Below are 23,219 nucleotides of genomic sequence, written 5' to 3' on the forward strand. Positions count from 1 at the left end.
TGTTTTGATGATAGCAGTCTCAAAGGACAAAAGACAAAATCCAGATGTGATTAACAGTAAGGTAGCAAAGTTAGAAAGAAAATCAGGAACTCAGTGTAGCAAGAGTTGGGTCAGCTCTGAGACGAGCATGTGCCATTATGTTGGAGTTAAGCCCCACCTTGAAGTTTAGGAAGTGATCATGGATCTGCCTGAAGATCGCTACAAAATTATTCCTTGCAGTATTGTTTAGAATAGAGAAAAAAATAAGCTGGCGATAACCTAATATCAAGAATAGAGGATTTGTTCATAAACCTATGCAAACCTTTATAAATATATAACAGTGCTATACAACAGACTTTTCAGCATTAGTGGAAATGTTCCGTATCCATTCTGTGTAGTACCATTGTCATTACTCACATGTGGCTATTGAGTTTTTGACATGTGGCTGGTGGGACTGAGGAAATTGAATTTCTAATTTAATTTATTTTGATACAATTTTAATTAATTTTAACTGAATTTAAATAGCCACATTGCCTAGTGATTTCTGAAAAGATCAGCTCATATTTAAAATAACGGAGATCTGTATTTGTTGGCATAAATAATATCCATAATAGATTGCTAAAGTAGGTTATATAGAGAATATTTATAAGTAACCTTTTTGTGTGTGTGCACAAGTGTGGGTGTTCATGTACATACAACTCGAGGGCTCCACACGAAAATGTCATCAATAGGTACCGGACAGTAGCAATATGGATGATTTTTACTTTCTTCCTTAGACTTTTCTGTAGGGTCTGAAATTCCGAAAGCAGATTGTAGTATTTTTATATACAGAAAGGTGCAACAATTTTCATTAAAAAAAATAAAATTGCTAAAAGCTGATGCTGTAATACTGCAGGAAAATTGCTGATGGTATTGCAAATTGATATAATTACTTTGGAAAAAATTAAGTATGTCTGTACCTCAAGAATGTATCCTAAAATAACTCTCAAAAGAAGGGAAAAGATTTCTTCAGAAATCTTGTCCTTAGAGAATAATTATTCCAAATTATTTTGTAACAAGTTAATTACAACTCTCTTTAAATGTGTCTATAGTTTATAATGGAATGTGAAAAGGGAAAAATATTAAAAGCTGATTTAGGATAGTATAACATTATCTGTTTTATTTTCCTTTAAAGTTTTAGTAATACTATCTTAAGAAATGAATCTTTGTAGAAGAGCTAGTGCATCAAAAGGATAAGCAGCACTAATTACTGAAAAAATAATCCCGTGGTTCTCAGTGACTTAGCACAACTGAGGTTTATCAGTCATTCACATCATAGTCTGATGTAGATGGGACAGCTGTCCTGGATGGCTGTATTTTGAGTGGTAACTGCTTTCATCCCTTGGCCTCCACTGTCACTATGAAAGGGAAGAGAGAATATAGAGGATCATGCAAGAAGTTTGATGGCCAGATCTACATTCCATTGACCAGAATCCAGTCATATGACCCAGATTCAACCACAAGGGACCTTGGTAAATGTAATCTTCCTTAATGCTCAAGAAGAATGATAAACTGGTTGTATTCATTTGCTTTCTTGATAAATGTATTAAGTAGGTTGATCATGTTGGTAGATGCTACTGTGAGAGGGCCAAAGACATATTTCAGATTTTTTTTTTAAATATAGAAAATCACAAGTATCATATAATTGTTTTAGTCCAGTCAGGCTACTATAACAAACTACCATAGACTGGGTAGCTTAAACAACAAACATTCATTTCTCACAATGCTGGAGAAAGAAAAAGTCTGAGATCTAGGTGCTAGCAGATTCTGTGTCTGGTGAGAGCCTGCTTACTGGTTCATAGAGGTCTGTCTTCTTGCTATAACCTCACATGGCAGAAGGAAGTGAGGGAACTCTCTGGAATCTCTCTTATAAGGGCACTAATCCCATTTTGGAGGGCTCCGCACTCATGACCCTCAACTTCCCAAAGGCCCTACTTCTAAACACCATCACATCGGGAATTAGGATTTAACATACAAATTTGGGGGGGGGGACAAATATTCAGCCTATGGCAATAATAATTATCCAAGTTCTTACTGCCAATTTAAAATTGATCACATTTAACATCTTGTTATATAACATTTTGTTATAATATCATATTGCATTATACAGATCTGCACAGTTTCTTTGTCATTAGTATGCTTTAGGAACAATGTTCATACTTAGCATTGTAGTTCACCTTTTTAAATTATAGTCATGTAGTTCATTGCATGACTATACCACATGTTTATTTCTCTATTAATTATGGGACATTGTGGTTATTCCCATTTTTCTCTATAACAATTCTGCAAAGGACAGCCTTCAACATGTCTTCTTAAGCATCTGTAAGAGGATTAATGCCTAGAAGAGAATTTGCAAAGTCAAAAATAGTCAACTTTTTTTAACATGTAAAACATGTATAACTTGTATACATGTATGAAGATGTAAAACACACATATATCAAGTTTGCAGATGACACTAACTCAGAAGGGAGAGATAACGTGTTAGACGACAAAAATCGACTTTCAAACTTTACGTAAGTTAGAATATGGAGTTATAGCCACCAAGATGGAACTCTTGCATTTATTCAAAAGAATTAACTGCCCATTGTAGAAAGGCAGAAATAGAACTAGATAGCAGTTTATCTGAAAAACGTCTAGGGATGTTAGTTAATCTCTACTTTGCTGTGAACCAACTCCCAACTTTGCTGTGACTCCCATCATGTACACTATATTAATAGAAGAATGAGCTTTACAGGGTCTCAACTCTAAACTAAATCCACTCTACCAAGTCAGAACTCCATGACATTTAAATGAAACCAGTTCATATTAACATAAGCAAAAGGCAGAAAGCAGTGACTTCACATACTACACTGCAGAGAGGGTGGGGTTGGAGTAAAGCTATAAGAACTAAACCAGGCCTCCATGCTGCTATGACCCCGTATCTCCCTTTTACTAACCCCCATCAGTGTATCTCTCTGCCTGCTGGATTTATTCTCTAAGCCACCAACTGTCATGGTTGAGGCTAGTCATGGCCATAGCAGATCTAGATGATCCTCATCTGCAGTTTTTTTTTTTTAATTTTATTATGTTATGTTAGTCACCATACAATACATCATTAGTTTTTGATGTGGTGATCCACGATCCATTGTTTTCGTATAACACCCAGTGCTCCATGCAGTATGTGCCCTTCTTAATACCCATCACCAGGCGAACCAATCCCCCCTCCCCTCTAAAACCCTGTTTGTTTCTCAGAATCCATAGTCTCCCATGGTTCATCTCTCCCTCCGATTTCCCCCCTCCTTCATTTTTCCCTTCCTTCGCCTAATGTCCTCCATGCTATTCCTTATGTTCCACAAAGAAGTGAAACCATATGATAATTGACTTTCTCTGCTTGACTTATTTCACTTAGCATAATCCCCTCCAGTCCCATCCATTTGATGTAAAAGTTGGGTATTCATCAGGTATCTGCACTAAGTTTGGCATCAGTATGGTGACCTCCTGGGAGCGGGGGACCACCAGGTTGCCTAAGGAGGGGTGAACCGGCCCAGGTCGGAAACAGAGCAGGTCAAAACTCCCGTGCTGATCATCTGCGGTTTCAACTCAGAAATTCCCAGGGGAAGCTTCTATTCAACCAATGCAATGGTCTGAATTTTGTGTGCCCCAAATTCATATGTTAAATCCTAACCCCCAGTGTGATAGTATTAGCCCCTGGAGCTTTGGGCAGGTAATTAGGTCATGAGGGTGGACCCCTCATAAATGTGATTAGTGGCCTAATAAAAGGACCCCAGAGAGCTCTCTTACCATTTTTTTTCCTGCCATTTGGGGATACGAGAAGTCAGTCACCTGCAACTTGGCACAGGGCTCTCACCAGAACCCAGCAATGCTGTCACTCTGATCTGGAACCTCCAGCCTCCAGATGTGTAAGAAACAATGATCTGTGGTTTATAAGCCAGCCAAAACACCCAACACGGGTCTTGTGCCCATACCCTGGACAAATCAGGATGGCAACCCCCTCTAGAATCAGTGGTTGGAGCAGGAGAGGAATAGCTAATCTATAGCCTTAGGAGGATCATCTTTGACCTGGAAGCCAATCTGTATCTTCTAAAGTTATTGTCCTTCCTGTTGAAGTCATTAAGAATATAGTTATCTGCAAGCATGTTTATTTTACTTGCCTTTCTTAGAACTATCTCCTGATTCTGTGAGTCTTATTTAGGCTCTGGGGTCAATGTCACATAGACAATGAGTCCTGGGTATATAAAAGTAAAAGAAAATACGTGACATCTTATTCACTATGTGATTTTTTTCCCATTGATTTCGTATTTTTTTTTTAAAGATTTTATTTATTTATTTGAGAGAGAGAATGAGAGAGAGAGAGCATGAGAGGGGGGAGGGTCAGAGGGAGAAGCAGATTCCCCGCCGAGCAGGGAGCCCAATGAGGGACTTGATCCCGGGACTCCAGGATCACGACCTGAGCCGAAGGCAGTCGCTTAACCAACTGAGCCACCCAGGCGCCCGATTTCATATTTTTAAGACTTATTACAGTAGAATACTTATTTATCATGGCTGATATCAAGAAAAATGCTTCTATCAGTTGAATGGAGCCCTTGCAAGGGTTTGCATCAGGTATAACCAGAATACCTGCTAGAACTATGTGTCTCAGTCATTACCAAACTTGCTATTTCTTGAGCTCTGATTGTGGGCAACCCCATAGATGTGGGTCTACACCAAGGGATTGGTAATCTTACAGGTCCAACAAAACTGTGTGAATAACAACCAGAGAAGATGGATCATACACAGGGGAAGGGCCTAATCAGCCACTAGTTTCTGAGTAGTGGTTCCTGATCAACATCAGATCTTCAGAGGGGACCTCAACAGAAACCAGACAAGAAAAAGATGTTTGGAAGAAATGAGATTCTAACAGGACATAAAGGAGTAAAGACAACTGTTTATAAAGAGAGAAAGAGACCTAGGACAGGACACAGACTCGTATTTAAGAATATTTCACTGGACACGCCACATCAGTCGGTCTAAAACAAGACCTAGAGGCAGAATCACCTGAAAAATAAAAAATAAATAAATAAATAAATAAATATTTTAAAATAAGGATCCTGGGCCCCAAGTCCAAAAGTTCCCATCCAATCCATCTGAGCAGAGTTTCGTGATTTATACATTTAAGTAATAATATAGCTGATAATCTGTAGCACTTACTATTTGGCAGACACTTAGCTTCTAAGTGTTTTATGTATAATATTCACTCTATAAATCCTCATTATAACTGTATGAATTAGGAACTAATGATTATCATCCTTTATGGTGAGAAAACTGAAACCCGGAGAGGCTAAGTAACTTGACCAATGCCACGTACAGCTGGGATTTGAACCCAGGCAGTGAGGCTGCAGAGTCTGTCTCTAATCACTTTGCTGCATGATTCTCAAAAAAGAAAAAGTGCTGGCTGCAAATCTCTCTGGGCGATTCTGATGAATCCAGTTGTCAGACCGGCATTTGGAAAGCAAGGCCCTGTAAACATGAGAAAATTATCATTCACTGAACTCTACTTAAGAGAAAGGAATCTGTCTTCCTCAGTGCCTGGCACATAGTAGGTATGGAATGCTGTTGACTATACTGCAGAGAGAGGGAGTCCACAGAAGCAAGGGCTTGCAAGGGGAAATCTGGTGAGCCTGCTACTGCAGGAAGAAAGTAGGGCGAACCGAGTGACTCACACCATGTTTCCTGTCCGCATTAAAGGAAAGTGCCAAGAAGTAGAGAATAAGAGATGCATCATTCTGACCGGACTTGCAATGCCCTGCCCAGCCTCTTAATCCTTTGCCTCTTCATTACTTGGAGAAACAAGGCTCTCCACTTTTCTCTTTCAGCACATTCTTCCCCTAGTTCTATCCTCTTTAGAAACATTACGGAAGAGTAAGGGGGATGCAAAACTCCAAGCAGTTGGTTTCCCTGCTTGTTAAGGAAGCCAATAAATTGTTTGTACATAACAGATACTTTTGGGATGGGTGAGCAGATGAAAGAATGCACAAAGAGATGGATAGATGTCGAATAGTTAACCATTATTTATGTCACCTGTGGATTTAGCAGGACTGGCTTTTCCTCTGGTGACATGCAATATGATGTTATGATAAGTGTACTGTCCTTAGAAGCAGGTAGCTTAGGTTCAATCCTGACTCTACCACTTACTAGCTGTGTGACCTTCAGCAAATGACTTGTCCTCTTTTTTCTTTAAGATTTTATTTATTTATGAGACAGAAAGAAAGAGAGAGTGCATGAGAGCAGAAGTGGGGGAAGGGGTAGAGGGAGAGGGAGAAGTAGACTCCCCACTGAGCAGGGAGCCCGATGCGGGGCTCCAACCCAGGACCCTAGGATCATGACCTGAGCCAAAGGCAGACGCTTAATAGACTGAGCGACCTAGGTGTCCCTCCTCTATATTTTTTAAAATGAAGAAAATAATATCATTTCATTTAAACTTGTGATAATAACAGCACTTACTTCCAAAAGGTGTTGTGAGATAATGTATATGCTAAGCACAATGGCCAGTACATTAAAAAAAAAAAAAAAAGCTCAATTGTTGATAATGATATCATAAGAAATGATATTGAATTTGGTTGTTTGAAATTGCCCTTCTAATATCATTTCAAGGTAAAACTTTGCGGGTGTTATTTCTTCTGGAAGGCAAGACTTGAATTTTGGAATCTGAAAGGCAACATCAGACTTTATTCGGATTGGCATGGAAGGGGAAAAAAATGAAGGAAAAAGGAAAGAAGGGAAGGAGGAAAAAATACAAAAGAATAGATAACATTTCTTTTTCTGAAAACCACATCAATATTTCTTTATACTCACGGTAATTCAAAATGTTTGGCTACCAGTGATGAAGTTATCCCAATTATAATTCTCAGCAAGGAAATAGTCCGTTTCTGAGAAAATCGTATATCTAGAAAGTCCTGAGGACCTAACTAGTCCATGTTCAGAAAAGGTAAAATGTCAAGGTTATGACCTAAGATTACCCCAACCAGAGAACTCAATTAATATCCTCAGGGTTAAGTTTGTTCTAAATGTGTATATTATTTATTTATATAAGAATGTATTTTAGTGCATCAGAATCAGTATGGTACATTAGAGTTAAACAAACCTTCCCTTGAATTCCAGCTCCAACATTTAATGGTTGCACGGCCATGGACAGATTGCTAGTAACTGTACACCTCAGTTTCTTCATGGGTAAAGGGGAAAACATGTTGGGATGATTAAATAAGATCATACACCTAAAGCACTTAGCCCAAAACCTACCATATGGTAAGAACTCAGTAAATATTGTCTATACTTATGTTCTTTGTTATTAGTATTTTCATATTATTTTCTGCTCACTTGTTTTATGAAGTGCATCCTACTCTGGGGTGTCAATACAGACTCAACATGGCCTAGAGTGGGGAGTCCCGCAGCTTTTGCTTTGCTCAGGTCATACCCAGAGCCCACCCATCCAAACAAATGTACCATTCCTTTTGTCCCATCTTAATTTTTCTCTTGTTCCACATCCTGCATCTGGAGATTGTCTCTTTGCCAAAATGGCTTTAGGCCGCCTCCCCTCTCTGTACAAAAGTCCTTAAAACCTCCACTCTTACGAGCAATTTTTTTCTTCCAACTAACTGGAAGTGAAGAAAGATTCCCCTCCCTTCATCTAGCACTGATTTTTGACTTATAATTCCATTTCAACAAAACCACTTGCACTAATGCTTATACATGATGTAAATAATTCATTAGAAATGTATATTTGTTTATGTTTATATACTTGCCATGTGTCTGCATAGTCTGTTATATCAATCAAGGAAATAACAAGACTCTCGGTCACCAAGGAGAATGGAAAATCCCCCTCTTTAAATAGGTAACAATGTAAGGGGCATGCAAGTCAGTCTTGGAAATACAGAATGGTAGCACAGCAAGGGACTTTGGAACCTATATATTTTAAAACTATCACTTTATAAATGTGGAAAATAAGTCCCAGAGTATTACACCATGGCCGTAGAAGGCCTTGCAACATTCTGGATTGGGAGGAAGGCTAGATGCTGGGAAGGGAAAAAAGATAGGAATGGCAAAGCCAGATATACAGGGGTTAAAACCAGGATTTTGACACTGTAGACCACACCTTAGGAAGTATTTCACCCTGGGCAGGAAATACCAATATTCCAGTAGTAGATCCTAGACCAAAGTAAAGGAAAATAGTCCTTGTACCTAAAGAGGTAGCTAAGTATTTCTCGCCTCTCCCCAAAATAGTGGATTGTCTTCAAACAGCCAGGATCATTACCATCACCTCACTGCCTTCTCCACTAAGACCAAGAATGAAATACAGAGAACTAAATTTTAGTATTTCCTGATATTGGAGAGGAACAGGGTGGTATAGTCTCTGCTGAGTTTCTTTACTGAGCAGGAGTGCTGATAGCCCCGGGTTTCCTGGGCCCAGATCTTAAACCCACCTCAGCTTTGGCGACACACAGAGTGCCCAGAGCTGGCAGGGGCAGCTTATCATGGGCCACATTACTACTCCATTGTCATCTTCAAGCATGGCTGTGGAAGCCTCAAGGTAGCAACAGTGAGAGACGGTTGGGTATCCAGAGTAGAAAGTTCTATATGCTTACCATTATTTGCTCTACAGAGTATTTGAGAGGGACTCACATATGGAGCACTGTGGGAGTGGAAGGGTAATGTCCCTGTCCCTCTGGAAGAGGGACAGCATAGCCCCTGGCATCCAGGGGCTAAGAAAGTTTCATACCCTAAGGCCGAAGCTAGACGGAGTAGAAAGTGGGCAGAACTCACTCATGAACTATAAGAGGGAAAAGAGAAAGAAAAAGAAGTCAAAGGAAATTCTAGGCCCAAATGGCTTTATTCGTGAATTCTACCAAATGTTTAAGGAATAATTTAAACCAATTCTACATTGTTTATCGACTCATCCTATGAGGCCAGCATTATTCTGACACCAAAACCAGACAAAGACATTTCAAGAAAAGGAAACCACAGACCGGTATCAATATCTTGAAAATAGATACCAAAATTCTTAACACAGTGTAGCAGCAAAACTTTATGGTCCCCCAGGGCTGTTGATCCACAGGAACGGGGAAGACCGAGAAAATTCAGGAAAGGGCAGCAAAAAGGAAATGTGGGAAACTCAATCCAGAGAAGGTGGTTGGAAGCAAGTGATGGATGGCATTGCCTATAAGAATTTCCCAGGCATTTGATCCTACTGGAGAGTGTTTTATAAAGAGTCCCTGCTGTTTAGTTCATGAAGATTCATGGGTTGGGCTGCCCAGAGGCAGAGCCTGAGACGAGATTCTGGTGCATATGATTTGCTGAGGGATTGTTCTCTAGGAAAAATAGAGAAGTGAAGGGAAAGGATAAGGAAAGAGCAGACACATAGCAAGGATACAGTCCCAGATAAAGTTTATCCTTGACCTGATCCACAGGGTGTGCTGGAGTCTAAACTGCACCTGAAAATTCTTCCACTTTGAGGCAAGGGGGTGGGCATTGTATGTACTCCGATTCAGTCAGTCGTTAGACACTAGGCTAGAGGGTATAGCCATCCAGTATTCGTGGGTTAGATGGATCACAAGCTAAGGGTAATTCTCTGCAGAAGTCAACAGGTATAAGCTGTTAGCTGCCACACTCGCTACACATGGAGGAGTAGGTATAGTGGCTGCAGAGGGACCCTTGGTGTGGCACCAACGGTATCTACCACGGAGAACCCAGGACACGTGGTGTCTGAAGTAAGTATGGTAGTGGAGTGAGTTAGGATGGGAGGCATCCAGCAACTGTTTAGATGGTAGAAGTAGGAGGACATACAGCTAATTGCCCATGGAGCGGCAAGGAGAGTTTAGCTGATGGGCCCTAAGAAGTACAAGACCATACTTAGGTTGCTGGCCCTAAGGGAGGAGTGGTGGGGCCATTTTCAAAGGTAAGGAAAGAAAGGAAAAGAGCAGGACTTGGAAGGATATATCAATTCTGCCTTGGGTATTTTCAGTTTGAAAAGGAGAGAGTTGGCTCTTGAATAGCATACCTGGAGCTCCATAGGAGTTTCAGGGACCAACTGCATGAGGAGGATGGGGCCGGAGCCATGAGGAAAGGACATGAGAAAGCCAAGTTGTCTTACCCGGGGCTCCTCATCCTTTTTATACCAGAGCAGGTCTGTCTTTCAGATTCTGAGGAAAGGATTAAGGCACAGGTGGTGATATTAAAAGAGGATTCCCAGGAAGCACAGGTGCAGAGAGTGAAGCTGGAAAGGAAGAGCGAGCCACAAAGCGTGTATTAATGAATAGATTTTCTCTGAGGACAGCAGAGTCTGTCAGAGAGCCTCCGAAGATTTGTATGGAACCCACTGCAAATATTTCCCACAGAGTGGCAGGAAACTAGAGTATTTTTCCACCATGTTTGGAACCACATTGGTTGAGGGTGGCCCCGAGGGGGTCTCAAACCCCTCAGTTCTACACACCCCTGCAGGCCAGCTGAGGGATCCTCTGTAGAGGCTACAGAAGAAAACTCTTGGGCAGAGAAGCAAGGACACCATCTGCCTGTCCCAGCTGGCTAACTCAAGCCAGGCCAATGCAACTTGGAGCAAGGCTCCTCTACATCTGCTCCTCTCTGTTTCATATACTGAATTTCCACATGGGATATTTTTTTTAAGAGAAGATCTCCTGTGAGGAAGAACAGGCTGGTCAATAGTTCTATAATCAAAAGTCCACAGCAAAAAGCACTTTGAAAGAGGGGCTATTGCCTTCTCTGGTCTCACCTCCACTTCTCCACGTAGTGTTCCCTGGGGACATCCCTCCCATTATCTAGTCTTGGTGAAAAGGGACCACAGTAGACGCAGGATAATCTTTGCTGTATTGATTTCCTTTGTGAGCTCCTCATGCCTCCAGGGAGACACCACTGCTTTCAGTGCCTATTAGCAGTTGTGTCCTTTAACCTCCCGGTCTGCCTGGCAGTGGGAGTCCAGCAGAGGCTCCAGGCCCAGTGACTTCACCAACACACAGCCTGGCTAGACGGGAGCCCATGGTACCCCGGTGTCGAAGCTGGAAATTGCACTTTCCACCAACACAGGGACAAGCAAAGAATGGCATTCAATAAAGCCTAAGCTACAGCCCAGTGTGGCAGGGAAGCAGGAAGGACCCACACACCAATTAGCCAGGCAGCTGTGGCCATCAATCAAGTGTGACCTGGGTTCCCAGCATGTAGGTAGAGCCTGGATCCTGCCATGGAAATCACACCAAAAACCTCTTTCCAGAGGAGGAACTAGGACAGCCAACCCTGCAAATGGCAAAGGCCATCATTCCAGAAAAGTAGTTCAATCCCACAACCTGGAAAGGAAGGATCCTATAACCAGTATGATACTAAAAATATGCCCTATGTACAGGAAATAATATTCTGTTTGTATTCATTTCTAGGTAATTGTTGGCAAAGGCCCTCCCTTCCCAGGGAAATTAGATACAGAAATGACAATAAAACATATTGGATATTTATCACCTTTTTTAAAGATTTTATTTATTTGAGAGAGAGAGAGAGAGTGAGAGAGCACAAGCAGTGGGGTAGTGGAGGGGAGAGGCAGAAGGAGAAGCAGAATCCCCGATGAGCAGGGAGCCCAATGTGGGGCTCGATCCCAGGACCAGGACCCTGGGATCATGACCTGAGCCGAAGGCAGACACTTAGCCAACTGAGCCACCCAGGCGCGCCGATATTTATCACCTTTTTAAAGATGTAGAACCACTTTACTATGGCTGAGACTGAGGTTCTTATTGATACTTTAACATTTCCTTTAGGTTGGACTAAGGCCCAAGGGGAAGCTGTAATTATCTGCCACTTATTTGTGTTTGGTAAAAAATTTTATGATGGCAATTTAATTCAGTACTTGCTGTAGTCTTTATTATGCTCTTTATGTAACAGGCAACATTCCTGTTAATTTGTGAATTACTATTAACCTGCACCTTCTGCAGTTTTCAGTGCTTTCTCTTAGACCTCAGAAACCCATGCAAACATACAGTCTTCTGGGCTCGTAACTTAGCCTTCTTACTGTGAATATTCACTAAGGGTGTATAACATGGTACTTCAGAACGGGCTCTGGGGCCAGGCTGCCTGGGTTGGATTCCTATTCTGTGATTCATTGACCATGCAACATTAAGCAACTTACTTAACCTCTCTGAGCCTCGATTTCATCATCTGTGAGTTGAGGATATTAGTGCCCACCAAATAGGGTTGTTATAAGAGCACACAGAATCATGCAGAGCACAAGTGCTCATTTTGATCTCATTACTTCTCAGCTCTTTACTGCCTGCTCCCCTGGTCACAGGTATAGTTATGAAAGTGCCCTTGAATTGAAAGGCCTGACAAACTGCTCCCTAAGCAGGTAATGCAGAGTACTTGGAGCATGGGAGCGATGAGAAGAGTTAAGATTCCTGAGAGGCCAGCAGGAAGGTCAGAGTATGCTTCAAAGTCCGAAGCAACCCACAGTGGCCGTGGCCCTAAGCACCCAGCACGTGATGGAGCAAAGGAACCCCTGCTTCTGGAGGGAGGAGTGCAGTCACCAGGTGACAGCAAAGGTGGTAAGCATGACCCTAGACCAGACGGGTGAGGCAGAGCCCCAAGCCAGCTAAGAAACCAACATGGGGTTGGGCTGCATCATCTCCATAGTGAGGCTCCTCTCCATTGTCATTCTCCTCTTGCCCCATGGAACCATCCCCACACCGCCATGCTGCTCGCGGGCCCTGCTCTCTGGGAAGGCCCTGATAGAAACCCAGCCTTCTGTAGCATGGAAAAACAGGCCTGTTATCTCAGCGTCTGCGGATTTCCCCCTTCCTGACTCCATGTTTTCCGAAGCAGGTCCATTGTTCGGCCTTACAAAGAGTTGATCGTAAGGGGGACTTATCGGAGCACAGCACAAAGAAAACACTTAGAATGAGAACATTTGGAAGGGTCACAAAATGTTGGAGAAAGAGGTCCTCATTGTTAGAGTACCTGCTGGGGTTTCTAACTTTATTGACAGATGAATTGTTTTGGCAAATGAAATTTAACATGGAAACTCAGGGTATAAAAACACGAGATGCAGAGCTGCTCTGTTGAAAGAGGAGCCTGTGGGCCCCTTGGCTTGGCCTCCTCTGGCCCTGAGGCAGCTCAGAGCAGCTTCCATCTCTGAGGAAGCTGTTGGGAGGAAACTGCTCTAGTGCCTGAGGGACAGACAGAAGAAGAAGCATGGTCCCTCCTCTTTGGACCCCAGTATGAGTTTCTTAGGGCTGCCATTACAAAGTGTATAAACCAAGTGGCTTAACCAATAGATGGCTTCACAGTTCGAAAGGCTAGAAGTCCAAAATCAAGGTGTTGGCAGGGTTGTTGGCTCCTCCTGAGAGAGAGGAGGGAGAATCTGTTCTGTGCCTCTCTCCTAGCTGCAGGTGGTTTGCAGGCAATCATTTGTGTTCCTTGGCTTATAGAAACATCACCCTAACCTCTACCTTCATGTTCGCATGGAGTTCTGTGTGTCTGTCCATCTCTGCGTCCAAATTCCCCTTTTTATAAGGACATCAGTTATATTGGATTAGAGTCCACACTAATGACCACATCTTAACTAATTATATCTACAATGACTCGATTTGCAAATAAGGTCAAATTTTGAAATACTGAAAATTAGGACCTCAACATATAAATGTTGAGGGACAGCATTCAATGCGTAACAGTTCCTGCTGGTCACCTACAAAGCTGGTCATCTACTAAAAGATTGAAGAGCAGGACGGAAAAGGGGAAAGTACAGTAGGGAGGTGAAAATAACATCCTTAGCTGAGAAATTACAGGATAAGTGGCTCCAGGTAGCCCAAGGCTCCCAAGAAGAAAGCCAGCCGAAGCTCTTCATAAAGGACACGGCCGACAGTGGAGCCATCTATGCAAAGAGAATGCCTGGGAAATCCAAGGTTTGATATGCTGCCCTTTCTGCCCCCAGCAGCACATGCAAGATCTTTCTCCTGCTTACAGAAGCTCGCACCTCCACACACCCTTTACAGACTGGCTATGCCATCTTTATAGGCTACCAGATTCCCAACAGAAAATACTGATTCTGCACAGGTTTGGAGTTCTGCTATTTTAGCCAGCCAGTTAAGGAGCTATTTGGATGTCCTGCTCTTATAATGAAGAGTAATGAGACCAAGGAGAATCTGGATGGCATAAAACCTGAAGAATCCAGGAAGATGGTACAGGATTCCTTCCCCATGACTTAAAAGAACCTCTCTGCATTTACAGAAAGTCTCCCCTAGGAGAAGGGATAAAGGTCATTATCAGGGCAGACTTTGGAAAATTCTGATGCCCATGTTACATCCCAAACCACTTAAAGCAAAATCTCTGGAGCCAGTATCCAGGTACCAGTCACAGTGCACTACCAAGCTGCAATATTGCTGCTTTAGAAGTTAGGGAGGTTTGGGGCACCTGGGTGGCCCAGTTGGTTGAGCGTCTGACTCTTGGTTTCGGCTCAGGTCATGATCTCAAGGTGATGAGATCAAGCCCTGTGTTGGGCTCCTCGCTCAGCAAGGAGTCTGCTTGAGATTCTCTCTCTCCTCTCCCTTTGCCCCTCCCCCCACTCGTGCATACTGTCTCTCTAAAATAAATAAATCTTAAAAAAAATAGAAGTTAGGGAGATTTATGTATATATCTATAAAATAGAAATATAAGTATATATGTGTATGTCTGTATATATATAAACATAGACCGTATATATTATTATATATAAATATATATGTATATACTATATATTATATATATAGTTTGGATATATATCATATATACAGTACATATGTTTACACATATATACACGTACATGGATATAAAAAATCCATTTTCCAACACTTGGAAAAAAGAAAGTATGTTGTTTCCAGTGTCACGCTACAATATTATTTCACAGGCCTATCCAAAAATCGTTTAATTACCTAGGGGAATATACCTCCGTTTGACTTCTTCCTTGCTATTGATTAGAGCTCAGCACTTTTACTAGTTAACATGTATGGTTTTTATCCAGTCCACATGCAAAAACAATCTTTGTCCAGCAGTAAAGATAATGCCTGAGCTTATGCTTATATTGCCCTATAGGACACTACGCAGTTTTGTATCTTACCTAGCAACATATTTCTAACATATCAATCTTATTCTAACCGTCTTTGTTCATTGTCTATAAGTATCTAGTTCCTCTATTTTTCCTTGAATTAGTTTTGTCACATTATTGGTTCCCTCATTAATGAACTGAATACATTTTGACATAAATTCATGGTATTTTGTATGAAACTCCTTTTTTCAACTTTTAAAAAATTATGCTTTGACAGTATTCAGACTCTTGTATACTCTTCACCAACCCCCTTAACTTGCCTGCCATGTTGGCACTCTAAAAAGCTTCTCCAAACAGCTCCCCTGATGCTGTAAATTCCCATATAGGTCATTCACAGTTGAGTTAAATCTGTAATTCACCTTAGGTGAATGGTTAACCAGATTGTCCAGCTAGTCACTCATCAGAGCTCTGTGAGAATAAACCCATGGAAGGGTATGTTTTGGTGAAGTAGCAAGAGTAGAGAGAAGAAATGCAATGCTTAAGAGGAAGGAGAGGGGGTCATTTAGTAAAGGAGAGAGCAAATATGGTGGCCCTTAACACCTGAGGATGGAAGGGAGAAGCAGAGCACCTCGACTAAGGAGGAGGTGAGAGGCACAGGAGGTATTACTGATTTCACAATTTGGGCCCAGAGCTAGCCTAGACCTGTTACATAAGGATGAATAAATGAAAGATGAATGACTGGGCAAAACAGATCTAAATGGTTAGAGACTGGATCAAACAGGCTATACTGATCTCATCTCCAAATATTGCTAACCTACTGGACCTGCCTAATAGGCAGCTTCAGGAAGGATGCCTGCCTGCTTCCCCATATATGCTCCACTGGTATTCAGGACCCATGGCTAGACCCAAAGATCATTGACCCTGCCTTGTCCCTTGATTATGACCCTGACAAAGTCATTTGTAGGCTGATTCAAAGGAACCTCAGCCTCAATTTGGAAATTCATCAACCTCTGGCCATTTTCCTACTTAATGGTCATATGCTATAATTTACCATGGAAAGTAACCCTTCTTCCTTCTTTACTATTGCTAGTAGGACTTGTTCTCTGTGACATTAGCCTCTGAGAGACTCAACTGAGCAAGCAAATTATAGAACTGAAGTCAGGGATATGTCCCACTCCAGTCCCTGACATGGTCACACGCTAAACTGAAGTCAGCATTTTTCAGATAGTTCATCAGTAATGCTAGGAAACCTTTCCAGCAAGGTCGCTGTACCACTAAAGCAATCATGTGTGTGAGTGCGCCCAGCCAGGCTGAGCTAATTTAACATGAAGTAATCAGAGATAAGAAAAAGCCACAGGAGTTATAAAAATATACACATTGGGTATCCTTGCTGAGGAGGAAAGGGAAGTTTACTAGAGGTGAAGGCAGTGCACCACAATGATAAGAAAAGTGAAGTCAAGAATGAAATGAAGATTTTATGAGAAGTTAAGATAAATAATAGAGCAACCCTTTTTCAACTATAAACAGAGTAAGAGGCTAACTAAGGATTCAGCAGGGTTTGCCAAGATTGGAAGGAAGGTCACTTGTCAGAGGAGTTAGACATTACAGAAAAGATGGATGAATGTGTCTTTTCAGCACTCGCCAGGGAGGAAAATTCACAGGGAGCCAAGGCAGAGAGTTTTCCTTTAAGGAAGAAAATACAGTAGTGACAACCACTGGGCAAGGACATCTCCAGGATAGAGAGAGTCTGGAAGTCAATTTGGAAATGCTCAAGTCAGGAATCCCTGGTGCTCCTGAAGAGGAAGAGAAACAGTTATGAGCACAAGCCCAGTGAGAGAGGCTTAGTTTTCCATATTTTCAGAGTCTCAATTCCAGAAGTCCAGAGATCAGGCATTCCCTCTCATGGCAAACCTCAGACATGGTGGTAGGACCTCACTGCTTGAGCTGAAAGTCAAGGCTAGGCATGAACCCCCTTCCTTACAGCCAAATTTCATCACTCCTCTCTCCATTTCCTGCTCATTCTGGGGGTAGAGCTGATAGGAACACTTGGTCTTAGACCAAGGAGAACTAGTAAGGGAGCTAGAAATAACAACTTTACCAAAAGCTTGTGCTCTCAACTTCTACACCCAGGTTGGTACCAAACAGCAATTTCCAGCTTTTTCTGGCCCTATTAGGCCCCGATGGTCTATTTCAGTGACTGGTGTTAAGAAGACTCATTAGGAAAAGATCATTTTATATCTCTATCTCACACCAGATTGAAAAAAATAATTCCAGGTAGACTTTTTTAAACCATAAAGATATTAGAAGAAAATATGTTAATGTTGGAGACCATTCTTCTACCTATGAGCCAAGTGTTAGGAAGAATGAAGCAAAAGATGTGTTGTAAATGCCGTTGGTACCTGGTCTGGGTCCCCTGCGATCTTTTTTCTCTTGGGAGTGCCATAGCCTAGCTTCTTCAGGTACTGCTACAGTAGATTCTCTGGAGAATTGTCCATTGTCAATTTAAGGCAAAGTTGCTGTGAGCTTCTTTCCTCACCTTCTTGAAGCTGAGGTTGGACCTAACCCAAAACTATATCCTTGCTTCTTCCCCATCCATCCTCATTCCCTCCGTTCATTTACAGTTTTCTCCTGAGAGTATTTCTCTAACAAATCATTTGTAGACAAATCTCCATTTCAGCCTCTGTTTCTAGGTACCTCAACTATGGTACCTGATATAACTAAATAAAAATGTAAGTAAGTGTTATGTGGAAAGATATCATGAATAAATTTGAAAAGATATTTTATACATGTATACATATATGTATATAGATGTATATTTGTATACATCTTTTACATTTGTATACAAGATATTTTATACATGTATACATATATGTATATAGATGTATATTTGATATATATCTATGTTGTGTGTGTAATTGTGTGCCCCAAAATTTATATATTGAAGTCCTAATGCCCAGTATCTACGAATGTGACTGTATTTGAAGATAAGGTCTTAAGAGAGGTGATTAGGTTAAAATGAGGTCATTAGAGTGGGCTCTAATCCAATTTGACTCATCTCCTTAGAGAAAGGAATTGGACACACAGAGAGACACCAGGGGCATACTTGCACATTGGGAGGACCATCTAAAGACACAGTGAAAAGGCAGCTGTCTAGGAAAAACTCTGTGTTTTTCCTTTACTCACACATAAAATACTTCTGACACCAGATGTGTAGGGTTTTTTCCCTCCTACCCTCAACCTCAGGTTGCAAATAGTGGGTCCCCAGGTTGCCCACAACTTCTGTTGACTTGGCTACAAATTAGAGGTTCCCACTACACCCTCCTTTAATTCAGTTGTTTGCTAGAACAGCTCACAGAACTCAGAAAAACACTTACATTTACTATTTTATTATACACTAAAAGATACGATAAAAGATATAGATGAACAATCAGTTGAAGAGATACACAGGGCAATGCTTAAAGAGTCCCAAGTTCAGGGGCTTCTGTCCCTGTGGAGTTGGGGTACCCCATCCTCCTAGTGCATTGATGTGTTCACCAACTTAGAAGCTCTTCAAATTCTCTACTTTTGGAGTTTTTATGGAGTCTTCATCATGTAGATATAATCAATCAATAAGTTTCCAGCCCCTCTCTCCTTCTCAGAGGATGGAAGTAGAGCTGAAATTTCCAAGCTTCTAATCATGATTTGCTGATCAGCCCTCATCCTGAAACTGTCCAGGAACCCACCAAGAATCATTTCATTATAACAGAAGATACTCTTATCACGCAGGAAATTCCAAGGGATATAAGGACTTGCGCCAGGAACCAGGGTCAAAGACCAAATGTTAGAACAAAAGATGTTCCTAGTGCTCTTATCACTTAGGAAACTACAAGGGGTTTAGGAGCCTGTGTCAGGAACCAGGGGTCAAAATATGGGGGAGGGGGATTCCTATTATTTCACAGAGGCCATCTACAAGCCAAAGAGAGAGAGGCTTCAGGAAAAAACAAACCTATAGATACCTTGATCTTGGACTTTGAGCCTCCAGAACTGTAAGAAAATATATTTCTGTTGCTCAAGCCCCCCAGACTGTGGTATTTAACTATGAGAGCCCTAGAAAACTAATCCAATCTATATAGAGACATATAGATATCTTTGTCTCTCTCATATACATATACAAAAAACATTCCAAGACATAATCAAAATATAAAAAAAGAGGGGTGGCTGGCTAGCTGCGTCAGTATAAGATGCGAATCTTGATCTCGGGGTCATGAGGTCAAGCCCCACATTGGGCATAGAGATTACTTAAAAAAATAAATAAATAAAGTAAAACTTAAATATATACAAAGAGCATTCAAGAAAAAAATAGGAAAATGGACAAAGGACTTAAATGGACAACTCACAAAAAATAAACCAAATGCCAATAAATATCCAAGAAGATGTTCAGCCTCATTATGTCCTCTTTTGGGCTGCATCTTTTCTACTAAGTCCAAGCCCTGTCTCTCTACCAGTCCTCTGCATGTTGTTGCCCATTCCAGCTCTCCCCCATTATTATACCCACACCAAGTGCCTGGACAGTTCTGTGCACAGGTTCATACTTAATAACCATTGGTGACAGTTTAATAGTGTTCTGAGGTAGAGAAAAAAAACTAGTTTTTAGATAATTCAATTCAAGAAGCTATCATAATGGTCCTAAACAAATTCACAAAGAGGAAGAATAACCAGCTCTAGTAAGTAAAAAAGAAAACTGTTTATCACAAGTCATGAAAGAAATGCAAATCAAAAGACAATGAGATTACTTTTTGTAAGTTTCCATAATATACATAACCAAAAGCTAGAAAGCCTTGCTACTTGGAGTTCAGTAAAATGTATTTTTAGTTTGTTGGTGGCATTGTCAGTTGGTAAATACAATTTGGCAAAGCATCTCTTTTCCTAGACTCTAAAGAATAAGTCAAACTATGGAAAACATCATATGAAAGACAATGTTTATAAACATGATATTTATGATAATCAAAAATTAGAAATACTTCCAAATGTTCAGTATTAAAGGAATTGTCATAGCAACTACGGCACAGTCACTCAAGGGAATAATATAGAGACACCAAAAAGGACAAATATAAAGACAAGATATCAATACAAAGTTAATATAAATGCATATGTTAGGGTATAATATTACATATGCATAATGACTATAGTTATGCAAACACATGCAAATAAAGAAAAACTAGAAAGAATACAGAAAAGAATCTCAATTTTAGGAGTTATTTTTCTCTTCCTTTTTCTCTATTTCAAACTTTTAACATTTTTGTAGTGTACATTTCTTAAAACACTAAAATTTTATTAGGATAAACACATCATTCATATGTGTATAGATGAGTGAAGCAGACAATGCCTGCAATTTTAAAAAGGTTATTCCCAACATAGGAATCCCAAAATAAAGACTTTGATACTTATAAAAAAAATAGACTTTGATATTTATAATAACAGCTGACACTTCCTGAAATCTCACTCTATGTCAGCACTGTGCTCAGCACATTACAAGAACTATCCCATGTAGTCCTCCAACAATCAAGTGAAGTAGATATGATTATCTTCTCATCTAATGGATGAGAACATGGGGAACTAGAGAGGTGAAGTAACCCCTCCAGGTACAAAAGTTTGCAAGTAGTTGTCACAAAGATGGCTAGCTGCCCCCCAAAATGCATGCCTTCTCTTCCGTGATGGAGAATCATGGCTGGGAAGTAGCTTTGAACCCAGGACTATTCCCCAGGGCCCTCACCCCCCACCCCCAGCTTTGCATCCAGGTGGAGCCATCCTACTAGAAGGAATACAACACAACCTGTGACAACACAATTTGTCCACAGGGCAAACGCTGATCTATCAAGGAGGATCAGATCTACAAATCAGTCAAAAGTCTGAAACTAAAGGTGAGTGATTAGCAGAAATAATTGCCCTTTTAATTTAAAAAATGGTGTTAAAATATAGCAATATCATTTGTCACCAATTCAACTGCCAACATTTGAAAAGGATTGAACAGAGTGCCAGGAAATGGGCCATTTCTGCTGGTGAAGAGTAAGTTGATGCTCCGTTTCTGTGGCAGTTTATCAACATGTATTGGGAGTCCAAAAACTTCAGAATTCTGTAAAATCTTTGACCTAGGAATTCTTTGGGAAGCTATCCTAATGAAATAAGAGATATGAGTACAGATATATAGCAAAAGTATTGTCAATGTCAGAAATTTTTATAAGACTAGTGGAAACCACATAAATAGTTATAGGGAAGTGGACAAATTCTACTTTGGCTACACAGTGAGTTACTAGGCAGCTATTTTAAATTACATTCCAAAAGAATATTTAACAGCATGGAATGATCATGATACATTATACAGTGTGATTCCATTCTTACTGTGTTTTAAAAACACATCTATATCAGGCATGAATTTTCTCCTTCCATACAGGTGCAAGAACTATCACATTTCCTTATTTCCCTAAATGGAATGAAATCTGGCTAAGAGTCCCATCCTGCCGGGCTGAAAGGAAGAACTGTGTCAGGGACTGTTGCCCACCCTCATACACACACACACACACGCACACACACTCACACACTCACACATCTTCCTCTGGATCTTCCTACTATCCTGGGGCTTTTGTGGTACCAAGAAATGGAAGAGGTGCCCATCTTTAGACCATGGTCAGTACCTCTGTCCAACCACAATTCCTCAAAGTACCCCTTGATATTGACAAGGGCTGTAGTCCTGGAGGTGGGAGAAGGGGGGAAGTTTGTAGCAATGGATTTGTCATTGGATTGGCTTTGGGAGGCTTGTACTGATGATCTCAAAACAGTGATGTTCAGTGTTCTGTCCCCAGGGATAGATCATAGAGGCTTTGCCACTCTGGGGGTGCTGGGTGGGAGGGGCACAGATCTCTGACCCTGAAGGCACCTGTGCTCTCCTCTCTATCTCTCTTAGGGACTTCAGCTCTTTTCTAGGACCACTCCACTCTTCAAGCTCCATTATATTGTCCTCTCCTTATAGGACAATTCTGCCTTAATTCCATGATAAGCCTAATCTTCCAAACTAAGGAAGGCCTTGGTTGATTATTTCTTCAATGACTCCTGAGACCCAAATAAACTATCACTCTCCATCCCTTAAACTCAATCCACATACACATGCACACTTACACTCAAACCCACACATAAGCCCACACACAGATGAGCTTAAACCTTAGAATACAAAGGGAAGAGTGGTTTTTATATTTCTTCTCAGAGGTATGTATGTGTGTGTTGAGAGAAGAGGATAAAAATGTAAGGGATGGGGGGCGCCTGGGTGGCTCAGTCGTTAAGCGTCTGCCTTCGGCTCAGGTCATGATCCCAGGGTCCTGGGATCGAGCCCCGCGTTGGGCTCCCTGCTCCACGGGAAGCCAGCTTCTCCCCCTCCTGCTCCCCCTGCTTGTGTTCCCTCTCTCGCTATGTCTCTCTCTGTCAAATAAATAAATAAGATCTTTAAAAAAAATTGAAGGGATGGAACGGGAGAAGTGGGGGAATTAATTATATTTTTATCCCCTTTCAACTAAGCAGTGAGAACAAGTAATCAAACTGGCCACATATGCATGCATTAAAGAGCCTGAAAGATATCAACTATACTTCAATAAAAACAAAACAAAACAAAACAAAAAGATGTTAAAAGTGTTTTTCATTGAGTACTGGGATTATAGGAAATTCTTATATTCTTCTTTGTATTTATTATAATTTTCTCAATTTTCTACAATTAGTATAGGTCATTTTATTATTTAAAAGAATGCAAGTAATTTTTTCCATGCCAACACATCAACTATATTTCTTTTTTCTAATTTTCTCACCACTGTTCCTAATATGCCAATGTATTTTTAAAACAAAGAATAACTAGAAAGCAAAGAGATTTACCTTATTGGAAGTCACAGGCTACGGCTATGAGGGCATTAAAAAAAAGTGAGAAAGGGGGCATCTGGGTGGCTCAGCCAGTTAAGCATGTCCAATGCTTGATTTTGGCTCAGGTCATGATCTCAGGGATGTGAGATGGAGCCCTGAGTTGGGCTCCATGCTGAATAGGGAGTCTGCTTGAGATTCTCTTCTCTCCCTCTCCCTCTGCCCCTCCTCCCACACATACTCTTTCTCTCTCAAATTAAATAAATAAATAAAATCTTTTTTAAAA

Source organism: Mirounga leonina, unplaced genomic scaffold (assembly GCF_011800145.1).
Source record: "Mirounga leonina isolate KUSES-001 unplaced genomic scaffold, KU_Mleo_1.0 Mir_165, whole genome shotgun sequence".
Lineage (NCBI taxonomy): Eukaryota > Metazoa > Chordata > Mammalia > Carnivora > Phocidae > Mirounga > Mirounga leonina.